Consider the following 12,184-nt stretch of genomic DNA (forward strand, 5'->3'; position numbering starts at 1 on the left):
TGATCTTCCACTCTATGTGTTTGCCACGCCCTGTGACTCCTGGGCTCCTTGGAGTTTTGCCACAACACACTATTGTCACAATAGAGGGTGATGGCTAGATATGTCTGGAACAACTTCCAGCTTTGTCAGGAAATTTTTGAGTCAAGACGGCCCCTTAACAGATTTGTAAGCCGCTACGTAATCGACCTCCATAGTGGAGTCGGCAATGCATCCCTGCTTAGTGCTTTTCACACTACAACTCCCCTGTTAAAAAGTAAAACTGACCCTGAAGTGGACATTGCTATTGGATTTTATGTCCTAAAACTCGTAGCTTATAGATAAATAAACATTTTTCTGTTTTGTTTTTCGATAAAGTTGTTATTGAAATTGTAATCTTGAATCCAATAAACTAGGGTCTTGAGGCTATTTAATGTAGTTTAAACTTTAATGTAGTGACATAAAGATGGATCAAATTCAAATATATAGCTAAAATGGTCTATAGTATATAATAAGGTTGGACGCCTTATTCTGAGGACACTATGGGATGCGGCCCACTTGAGTTAGTACAAACGATGTGATCCTGATCGTTCATATAGAGTATGTGAGTAGGGGCATCCATGAAAGAGTTTACATAAGACTGAACCATGAAAGAGTCCACTTTTTACGTTCTAAATGCCGTTTTATGTATAAACTGACTATTCGTTAATTGATGACTATAGACTTAATCTTAATCCTGAGCTAACTATGATCCTGTTCACTCGGAATTATCCTTAGATCTGCATAGGTGAGGGCAGCTCAATATCGCTGACCCAAAAAGCCTCCCATTTCAGGGTAAGATCGGGTGGATAGTTGGGAACATAGGGTGCAAGACGGAAATTCACTCCTACCCATTATAGGGATAATAGATAGGTTGTTCCCTTTAGTACTGAATCCAGGTCTTGAACAAGGGGCCCTATCCTCTCCTTGGCCCGAGAGGGATTCGGTTTATAGGTTGGACTTAAACCAATTGTTCATTAGAGGATTAGTGGAACTTAAGGAACAAGATGTAGTCTTGGGGGTAAAACGGTTTTTATGACCCAACCGAGATTACGAACAACCTGTGAAGGATTAACTTACTAATCATGGTTATCAAATGGAACACATATATCTAAGTGAGGGGAAGGCAACTACGGGACTTTAGTGGAATGGACCGTTAGTTAATGAATTTTGATTAGCTCTGTCTAAAGAGTTTAGCTAGCTAATCTCGGATCGTTGGATTCCATGGTCTATAGGTTCATTAGGTTTTCACATCACACGAGCAGAAACATCGCACCATTCGGCGCGTCATTTAGTTCATGCAATTGTTGCATGGATTTTTCTATAAATTGGGCTTTCATTTTGAATGAAAAGAGTTTTTTGCAATTTTGGAAATTGGTTTTCATATTTGGGCTGGAAAAATCACAACTTTGAAAAAAAGAGAAAAACCCAAACCTACCCAAATTCTATCTCTTTTCTCTCTCTCGGTTTTCTTCATTCACTGGGTCTCACAACTTGGTTCTGAGTCCAGAGGATAGTAGGTCAACTCTAGTAGTGGTCCGAAAGAGTTTGGGTCGAGATTCAACGAGGAAAAGTGGTTTTCGGGAGCTTCAAAGGTAGTATTCTACACTTTTAATTCATTGTTTTTCCCTTCATGATGCATGCTTATTTCCTTTAATTTAAGAGCAATTAGAGTGTAATTAGATCCTAATTCTGCTACATATGTCTCGTTTCCATCACTTGTGAGAGTCCCTATCAGTCTGAAAATCAGAATCCATGTATCCAGTAAGGATCAAATCCCTAGATCCATACATGAGCATGTAGTCCCTCATTCTTTGAAGATACTTGTGGATGTTCTTAAGTGCGGTCTTATACTATTGTGAAATTCTATTAAGCCTATTGTAAAAAGTATCCATCAAAACATAGTCGGGGATGCCAATGTGTGGGCAATTATGTACAAGATGCCTAAATTGAACCCAAATGGCACTCAACGTTTCTGAGTTTCCTTGTTCAAAATTCAAGATGTCCCGTTGTCTCCTGCGTTAAACGGCTGGAGGGAAGAACTTTTTCATAAATCGTTCCACTAATTGGTCCCAAGATACAATCTCATTTGGCTCCAAGGAATGGGCCCCTTTCTTGGCCTCATTGCGAAGAGTGTAAGGAAAAAGAGAGAGCCCGATTCCCTCCGGTTTGATGCTCGAAATAGAGAATGTATTTCACATTTCCACAAAGCTTGTTAGGTGGGCGTGAGGATCTTCACCCTGCATCCCTCCAAACTGTCCCACAGTCTGAATCATTTGCAGCATCACCAGCTTAATCCCAACCTTGCATTCTTCTTGAGGGTTGGCCGCATAATACCAGGTGCAAAATCGTAGAGATTCGGGGATGCATAGTTTCTCATAGGAATGTTGCGGTCTACAGCCAAAGAAATGGGATCTTGCTGACCTGGCCCAAACACGCCGTTTACCCTAGCCTGGTTATTATGGTTGTTATTGTTAGCCATATTCCTTTTTCATCTGTTTCTGTTTTGCCTTGCTCTACGACGAAAAGTACCCTCAATTTCAGGGTCAATATTGAATTTAGGTTCAGCACCCGTACTTATAATACTATTTGACGCTTGTCACTTAAGCTAGCAATACTCCAAAAATTGAAAGGGTGCCTGCAAAAACACAAAATCAAACACTCACTTAGTTTCCAAATCCTTGAAAACGATGCAAAAAACTATTGACTTGATAAATGCGATTGACATAAACTACATTATTGTCTATGCTTTGAACTGATTGTGTGTCTATTTGTAGTTAATCATATGCTTGTCACAAGTTTTCTTATAGTTTTCCAAGTATAAACAAACTACAAGTTACTCGATGTGATCTGAGGTCGAACTTAGGGATTTGTACTATAACTATTTGAAGTGTGTGTGAATGCGACAAAGATTGAAATAATTTGAAGGTAGTCAAATATCATGCGATTACTAAGCTATGCGATGAAAGAATCTAAACAAACAGAGAATACTTTAAGATTGGTTCTGAGGAACTTGAGATTAATAGTAGTTTTAACGTATGAAAAATGTATGTCGAAAGCAGGGTTTGGGGAGATCAATGCTGCATCTCTAAGTTTAACTTTTAAGGTTAATCCTGGCTTGCATCATCCATTCATCGCACACTTCTCGGTGGCCAGCCACACTTGTCATATTTCTATGATGTATGAGTGATGTTGCATTTGAGCATAAGGTTATTTCTATCTCTAGAAACACTTCTTACTTTGCTTAGTGAGTTCCACAACCACTTACCCTTTCAGACAATTAGTCATAGCTACTTGACTCAATGAGTGATTATAGGCAAGAATTTAAATCACCATACATTAAGCAAACAGGATTATTTATTAAAGGTTCAATTTAGTTCATAGCATTAATCTTCCCCATTACCCCGTGATAGTTAGCAACTCATGGTGAATGAAAAGGCGAAGGCAAAGATAGAGAAAATGACAAAAGTAAACATAATGAGGTTGACGGACCATGCTTACGGTGTCGCTCCCAAAAGGCAGCCGTGTAAATGAATTTATATGCATCGAACTAACCCTTTATACTAACTAGTAGTAAAAGTAGCAAGTTTGGGATCAAACCACAAAGAACCAAATATGGATTTCTCAAAAGTTGGAACATGTAGGAAGTAACCAAGGGTGGGGTGGGGGGAGGGGGTTGTGAAAATTATTAAAATAAATTGTGAAAGCGAAAATTGTGCAATGTAAACAATTGAGAAAATTTATTATTGAACAAATACTTAACTTGGGTAATTCTAATTTAATTCGTTCCTCATTAATTCTATCATAGACTACTCGAAAGATACGTGAGACTATTCGAATTAAAAACTTAGTCTACTCGATTAGAATCCTAAATGGTAGTCCATAAAATCAAGTTGTTTAAGAGAAAAGCAAGAATCCTTAACCAATCAATTAATCAACAGTGTCCTAAGGAACAATGTCCTAAGCAAGAATCCTTAACCAATCAATTAATCAATAACATCCTATGTGGACTGTGCTCCCTCATATGATCCTCCTCAAGGAAGGTAGCATTTGTCGACACAAACACCTTGTTTTTCTTAGGATCATAAAAGTAACCTGCTCGTGTCCCTTTGGGGTAGCCTACAAATAGGCACAACCTCGAATGTGGTTCCAATTTCTTAGGATTAGCCTCAAGCACATGGGTTGGGCAACCCCAGATGCGGAAGTGATGCAAACTAGCTTTACGCCTGTTCCACAACTCCAAAGGTATTCTAGCAACACTCTTGGAAGGAACACAACCGAGGATATAAGTTGCAGTCTCTACTGCAAAACCCTAAAATGAGTCTAGTAAGGAAGCGTAACTTATCATCGACCGAACCATGTCCAACAAGGTTCTGTTTCTTCTCTCCGATACACCATTCTGTTGAGGTTGGAAAACGATTCCATGTTATATCATATAGGAACTCAGAATCCAAAAGCTCTTCACCCCGATCTGATCGAAGTGTTTTAATCCGTTTATCCAATGCATTTTAAACTTCAACTTTGAACTCTTTGAAATTTTCAAAGGATTTTGACTTTCATTGCATCAAATAAACATACCTATACCGTGAGTAATCATCAGTAAAAGTGATGAAATACTCGTAGCCTCCCCTGGCTCGAACATTCATTAGACCACAAAAGTCTGAATGCACTAACTCTAGAGGCTCTTTGGCTCTATAACCTTTTCCAGTAAAAGGTCTTTTATTCATCTTGCCTTCAAGGCATGACTCACACACAGGTAAAGAATTTTCCTCTAACTCGCTTAGAAGTCCATTCTTCACCAACCTTTCAATCTTATTGAGATTGATGTGCCCCAATCGAAGGTGCCAAAGTTGGGCATTTTCCTTAGGAGAAACCTCAAGTCGTTTAGTTTGAGTTATGGCAGTTTTAAACATCTCTATGTTATGGAGGGAATTTGTTGCTTACGGCCTTATCACATACAAATTATTTTCTAGTTTTGTTGAACAAATCCCAACACCATCTTTTAGAATAAACACTTTATTCACTGAAAAGTTGAGGGTGTATTTACATTCAACCAGACACTTTACAGAAAGTAAGTTTCGATTTAACTTGGGAACTACATAGACATCATTCAAAATGATAAATTTATTCTGTAAAGTCAACTGGAGCCCTCTCACTGCCACAGCTGGGACGACATGCCCGGTGCCTACTCGCATCGTCATATCACCAGTTTTAAGCTGCAGCCAGGATCTAATCCTCTGAAAAGAAGAACAAACATGATAGTGGCCCGAGAGTCAATAATCCAGGCAAAATCATCATTCTCCACTAAACAAGTTTCCAAAACTAGTAAATCATATTTACCTTGTTTTGCATATTCCTTAGCCTTCCTTTTCTCCTTCAGCCAGCGAGGACAGTTCCACTTCCAATGCCCATCTTGGTTGCAATGGAAACATTTTTCTTTCTTAACCAGCGTTGGTCACCTTTCCCATTGTGCGACAGGTTGTGGGTTAGCAGGTGCCTTCCCTTTTCCCTTACTACCCTTATTCTTCTTCCACTTAGTACTGTTAGAAGTAGAAAGTGTAGACTTAGTTTCTGAGGTCGAACCCCGATGGAACTTCTTTGATGATGAAGCAACATTTGCCTCACCAATCTTCTTCTCCTTATTTTCAGCAAGGATTGAAATGTCTGCAACTCGTTGAGGAGAGTTGTAAGGGTATAATCAACTTTGTTCAGCACAATATTGCTGACAAAGTGTAGGAAACTTTCTAGCAACGTTTGCAGAATGATGCTAACCTGGCTGCCCTCATCGATGCGGGCCCCAGTCATTTCCGCCACATTGCATGGTCCAGAACATGTTCTCGAACAGATGTACCCTCCTCTATTTTGGAGTTGAAGATGCATTTCAGAGCTTCGTACTTGATCTGTCCAGACGGTTGTCCGAACATGCGGACTCTATGATCTCACATACAGAGACCATAGGCTCATGCTTCTTGGCCAAAACGTTGTTTAGACTGGCTAAGATATAAGATCAAGTCTTATTGTTCACCCATGTCCATTTCTCATATGCCTCTCGAACATTTCTAGAGGCAGTTTGAGTTGGAATAGGAGGACATTCCTCCATAAGGACGAGCCTCAGGTCATCGATCATAAGAATGGTATTTATCGTATTTTTTCAACTAGAGTAGTTTTCACCAGTCAATTTGTTGACACTTAATAGAGCTAATGTGGCTGTATCCATTTTCAAAGTTGCTGAAAAAATATGAACAAACTTAATAAGTCTATGCATTACCACTTTTACCACCAATTTTAGTTTTAGCAAAATAGTTCCATTGTACCCTAAGTGAAAAGACATTTATTTTGCAATGATGCCCCAGCGAGGTAGGACAAAAGTCACTGATGGGGTGATCAAGTGCCCTTTCACTAGGATGAGACATTCTCAACCATTAGACAGAAACAACTCTTATAACTGACTCTAACAGTCACCATTTTTCGGTCTAGAATATGTTAACCTTTAACAATTTCGGTAAGTGTAACCCCTCATTTTAGGCCTTAGAGTCCCGCCCTAATGCACTCACAGTAGAGAAAAAGTAGATTAGGACAAGAGATTAAAGCGACTTTATCCCAAACAAGAGATCAGATAAAGAGTCATGCAAAACTGTCATCCTTTAGGGAGACACTCTCAGGGTGCCTCGAGACAATGCACAAAACGTTATCCAACCTAATGAGAGAGACCGTGAGATATGTTGTCACACATCCCGCTCCCACTTACTATGAACATTCTCTCCATTCACCTTGGTACTGACCTACCCAAACACCATCCTTTAGGGGGATACCCCCAGGGTGCCTCGAGACCGAGGATAGATCTCACGGTGTGAACATTTAGGGAGAAACGTGAAGAGGTTTAAGTGAAGTATCATATACCTCAAATACCTTCTACTGAATGTTCTACCTAGGGATTCATTAACTTAGACAATCTGACTACTGATTTTATCTAAGTGAGTTTAATTTGCTAAAAAACAACTCTTACTTTTGATAATTAAACAAGTTCGAATCAAGTCCCATTAAACACTTTAACGAACTATCATCAAATTTGCATGCATGCAACAAATCTATCTAATTCACCTTTCCAAGTAGGTTCCCAGGTAGGGGTGTTCCGTTTTCGTCAGCTTAAGTACCCCAACCTAGACAGAACCCGCCTTAGACAAAAGGTCCCTTATAGATAGATTCAGTACATATTTAATCTTTTATGTGTCAATTTAATCCTATTAAACTGATTAAAAGATTAACTTAGGTTTCTAATTTCATTAGAACCGTGATCTTAAGTCTATCTCCATCAAATTTTAAAACTCTTTTAAAATATGATTCAAGCCTAAGTTTGCATGCATGCCTTTCTTATTGATTTTAGTTCTAATTTTCATTATAACACTTATAAAGGGAAACAATCAAAATCATCCACATTACTAAGCTAGACTAACCTATGTGTCATGCTTCATGCAATGTCCATTCATTACTATATATAACTCTTATATAAAGAAGTAATGAACAAAGCATACATGCTTTCATACACTCTTATACTATAACATTTATAATATAAAGATGATGCATGATTATGCTTAATGCATGAATAAATATAACTCTTATATTATATGATGCATGAGTATGCTCTTATTGTTGGGTTTTATGTCCTAAAACTCGTGGTTTGTAAATATTAGAACTTATTATGAGAATTCAATAGAGTTGTTGTTGAATATATTGTTTTTTAGAAATCTAATAAACCTAAGTCCCTTGACTATTATATGAGTACTTGAACTTTATGTGGAGACATACAAGTGGATCAGGTTTGAGTAAATAGTCAAAATGATCTATAGTATATGAATAAGGTTGGGTACCTTATTCTGATAACACTATAGGATGCGGCCTATTCTGTAGTTGTTACAAATAGTTGTAAAGTGCTACATACGAAGTGATCCTAATTCGTGCATGTTAAGACATGAGGAGTGGGGGCGTCCTGTGCAAATGAGTTTTGTGCAAGATCGGACCATGAAACCTGTCACTCTTACTTTATAACGCTGTTTACTGTTTAAGACTGACTATTTTGAAGCGATGACTTAGGTAACTTAACCTTAATCCTGAGCTAACTATGAACTCCTGTTTGTTCGGGATTGTCCTTTGATCTGCAAGGTGAGAGTAGACCAATTTCCTCTACTCAATAAGCTTACCATTTTGGGGATAAGACTGGATGAATAGCTGGGAACATAGGGTGCAAGAGGGAATTCACTCTTACCCGATTAGGATTAGTAGAGAGGTTGTTCTCTTCAAGTGTTGATTCTGGATCTTGAACAAGAGGCCTCACCCTCTCATGGCCTGAAAGGGATTCGATTTGTTGATTGGATCACAAATCGATTGTTCATTAGGGGATCAGTGAAACTTAAGGAACAAAAGGTAATTTCGTGGGTAAAACAGAGATTCGACCCAACCATTATTACGAGCAACCTGTGAAGGGTTAAATTACTAATCATGGTTATATCGAGTGGATATAATATATCTACAGTGAGGGGAGTTCAACTATGGGCTTAAGTGGAATCACCCATTAGTTAACGAATGAGGGTTAGATCAGTCTAATAAGTTTAGCCGATTAATCTCGGATCGTTGGAGTCCATGATCTGTAGGTCCGCGAGGTCCCCCTATTAGCTCATAAATGGATAAGCTTTAGGGTAGCTTGAGAAATTAATTTGAAATGTTCAAATTAAACGGAACAAGAGAATAAATATTTAAATATGATTTAAATATATGAAGATGATTATTGTGCAAAAATTAATTTAATATTTGATATTAAATTAATTAATTTTTTAAAATTAATTTAAGAAAATAAAATTTTGAATTAAAATGATTTAAAAGTCACTGTATTTTAAAAAGAAAATGGAAAAATGTTTTGCATGGTTGCACAAAATGGAAAATGGATTTTCTCTATTGCCATCATCTTTATGCTTACACACAAACCATTATCTTCTCTACTTTAACTCTCCAAGTATGAGCTGCAAGCCATGCACTCCATCACTTTGCATGTTCATCTAAATATATAAAGAAGATTGAAGTTGTTGGAGAAAAAGAGAATACAAAATTTTGGAGAGAAAAATCACGGTGAAGAAGAAACTGTCTTCTTCAGTCTGTTGCTGTGAACTTTTCTTGTTTCTTCACATCTACAAGCTGTTCTTGAGTCCCACAATTCTGCCTAAAGCTCCAAGAGCATAGTAGGGAAGGCTTTGAGGTGGTTCACGTTGATATCAAGTGAAGACAGAAGCTGAACAGACATTTTCTTGGAGTGTTCATCAAAGGTATGTTTTGAAAACCTATTTTTTATGAAGAGCATGCTTTAGTTTTTGCCAAAATTAATAATAGAATGCTTATGGATCCTTGATACTTCCGCTGCATGTTGTTTAACTCTTACACTTATGTAATTTAATCATGCAAGCTACTATATCATAAATCTCACAATATAGAGATGATGCATGGTCAATGTATAATCTATAGTGGGATTTAAACTATATGGCATACTGCATGACATATAATAAAAACATACATCTCATGTACATTCACCAAAATTAATGGACCAGGATGATTAACCTAAAAAATCGAAAATAAATCTATCTATTACATTAAACCATTGAAAAAATCGGTTCAACAAGCGAACCGGGTCTTGAACCGCCTGGGCGAAGCCTTCTTTGTGATTGTCTAGAAAAAATGGTAGAGTAACCACGATCGAGTACCTTTGACTAAGTGATGAAGCATGAAGGCCACTCGATCGTGCAATGCAGCAAGTTTAAACACAAGCCTAAACGATCGTGTAGACGACTATTATGTTATGAAGCATGATCGTCTAGACGATCGAAGAGCAAGCGCTAAGTAACGCTTATCGAGAAATCGTGTAGCCAGTGACTATGAGATGAAGCATGCTGGCCTACATGATCGTTTAGTGCGCGCACATACCATACAACGAGTATACCATACTCAACGATTGTTTACCCTCATTGTTCACTCGATTTGACCAACTCTTGGTGTCACACTCCCTCCTAGATTACCCTTTTAATCTGGAAAAGGATATGACTGTGGTAGTTACTAGCGCTAATGCCAACACCCACCACCCAAGCCTTCTAATCTAAATACCAACCTGTTGAAAACATTAGTAATATACGCATACAACAAACCTCCCTTAAGGTTCTACAAAGATTACATAAATACGTGCATACAGCCAAGACATTACTTTTATAGAAAAATATTCAATAATGGCCCAAACGTTCCTAAAGAAGTCGTAGTCCTTCTCGAAACATGTGTACATAAACAGGTCATCAACCTAAGTATTCTTAATAAGCCGAGTCTTTCAGTGGCAAACATCAGAAGGAATCAACCTTGAGGAAACTGACCGCTACCTGAGAAAGGAAAACACAGAGGTTCCGTGAGCTTAAAGCTCAGTGAGTGCCTATAACATCGTATAACATTATGCATTACATTACTATAAACATGTAAATCTATTAATGAGTGTTTCAAGCAATTGTCACTAAATGTAGCTTTACACCATTCTTAAATATCATTAAACATCATTATTTCCTAGTTGAGAACGAGCCTAAATGCTCTAGCTCTCAATGTTTATTACTGACCAAGAGACCTATATTTAGGCCTCTCATTCAGAACTGCCTACGTGCACGTGGCCATACTAAGTACCATCATATCTTAGGTACTTCTACTTAGATACCTTCTCAAATTTGTCCTTTAGTATCGAGCTACTAAGATACCTTCTCAAACGTCCTTCGGTATCAAATTGGCCAGATACCTTCTCAAATGTCCTTTGGTACCAAATTGGTTAGATACCTTCCCAAATGTCCTTCGGTACCAAATTGGTTAGATACCTTCTCAAATGTTCTTCAGTACCAAATTGGTTAGATACCTTCTCAAATGTCCTTCGGTATCAAATGTGTACTTTGTAACATCAAATTAAGTTCCATTGCCTAGTATTTACACAAGAACTGTTCCATTGCCACTAATTTACACAAGAACTCATTCTCCCATAGCCTTCCTCTAGGAAGCATATATCAAAATCAGAACATAGCTTTTGTAATGGTTACACGACATACCTTGGCCTGTGTTACACACATACAAGCTGGAAACATGCATTAAGTTATTCTCCCACCATTTGTTGCTTGAGGAAGTATAATTTCATCATTAATGTCACTGTGCTTTACTTGATCATATATGCATGAGTATTGGAAACCTTAAGTTTACTTAGTCACTCATTGCTCGTTAGGCTCTTAATGGTTTGTACGCTTCCCATAGCTCTTCTTGGCCTGAAAAGATATAATTCCCGATTAAACTACTTAGAATTCTTAGTAAAATACCTCAATTAATTCATTTATTGAGAGAACTTTCATCAACACAGACAGCTTTACTGGTGAGATCCCCCTGAGCGAGGTCAGCGAGATCCCCCTAAGTGATGTTAGTGAGATCTCCTTGAGCGATGCTAACGAGATCTCCTTGAGCGATACTAGCGAGATCCTCTAGAGCGAGATCAGGCTTTTCCTGGAAAATTTCATCATAGCGATACTCACCTCAATTCCTAGCGAGATTTTCTTTTAGAGCGAGATTGGCGAGATTCTCTAGAGCGATACCAGCGAGATTTCCTCTATAGGCGAGATCCTCATCCCCACATCTCGCTATAACTCCCACGGTGAACTGGTTGTTTGTTCAACCCAAGCAGCTGTCTGCTTATGCACCGTTTCCTTGTTACAACTTTAAAAATTCATAACTCGAAATTCAGAGCTCTTTTCAAGAAAATTTCTACAAACTTGTTTAGAATTGAGTTAATTTCTTACCTTAAAATTTCAGCCAAGAATTCCTTCTAGTTTGGCCTGGAACTTCCAATCTTCACCTCGAGCCCTAATTAAACCAAGATTTTGCCTCCTCTATTCTTTCTTCACTTCTTGTTCTTCGCCTTGTGCAAACTTCCTCCAGCAAGATAACCTCGCAAACTAGCTTCTCTTAGTTTTCGAATGGAATTGATTTTACTAAAATTTTCTTATGTCAATTGCAGAAACTATGCTTTTGAAGTTCTTGTTCCAAAAATTTCCCACCGGATCCAGAGTTCAAGGATTAACTGCCACGTCACCCCTCATTTAGTATGTTTTTTCCTTCCCTTCCA

Source organism: Benincasa hispida, chromosome 9 (assembly GCF_009727055.1).
Source record: "Benincasa hispida cultivar B227 chromosome 9, ASM972705v1, whole genome shotgun sequence".
NCBI lineage: Eukaryota > Viridiplantae > Streptophyta > Magnoliopsida > Cucurbitales > Cucurbitaceae > Benincasa > Benincasa hispida.